The sequence below is a fragment of the Rhinopithecus roxellana genome, chromosome 5 (genome assembly GCF_007565055.1).
Source record: "Rhinopithecus roxellana isolate Shanxi Qingling chromosome 5, ASM756505v1, whole genome shotgun sequence".
Classification (NCBI taxonomy): domain Eukaryota; kingdom Metazoa; phylum Chordata; class Mammalia; order Primates; family Cercopithecidae; genus Rhinopithecus; species Rhinopithecus roxellana.
Genome location: NC_044553.1, coordinates 63,266,478 through 63,266,835, shown reverse-complemented (window position 1 = coordinate 63,266,835; position 358 = coordinate 63,266,478).

The following is a 358-nucleotide window of genomic DNA, read 5'->3' as shown; positions in this document are numbered from 1 at the left end:
GGCACCCTTTGCCCTGGAGCTCGCCAGCCCTGCCCTCCTTGCCAATTTAAGCAAAGCCCATCTTCTGGCAAGCAACGAGCCTCGAGGAGGAAGGAGGGAAGCTGCCACCTCAGAGGGCACCACAGGCAGCCCAGCACCCAGCACTGCACAAAGGTCCACCAAACAGGGGGCTGTGTGGGCACCAAGATCCTCCTTCCCCACCAGCCTTCTGCCACACCCACTCTCACAAGCAGCAGGAAAGCCCTGCTCCTCTCAGCAGTGCCCTTGACACCCCTGTTTTCTGTCCAGAATGCCCCCTCACGCAATTTCAGGACTGCTGCCAATGTGAAGCCTTTCTTCCCCCAGAACCATGTATGAA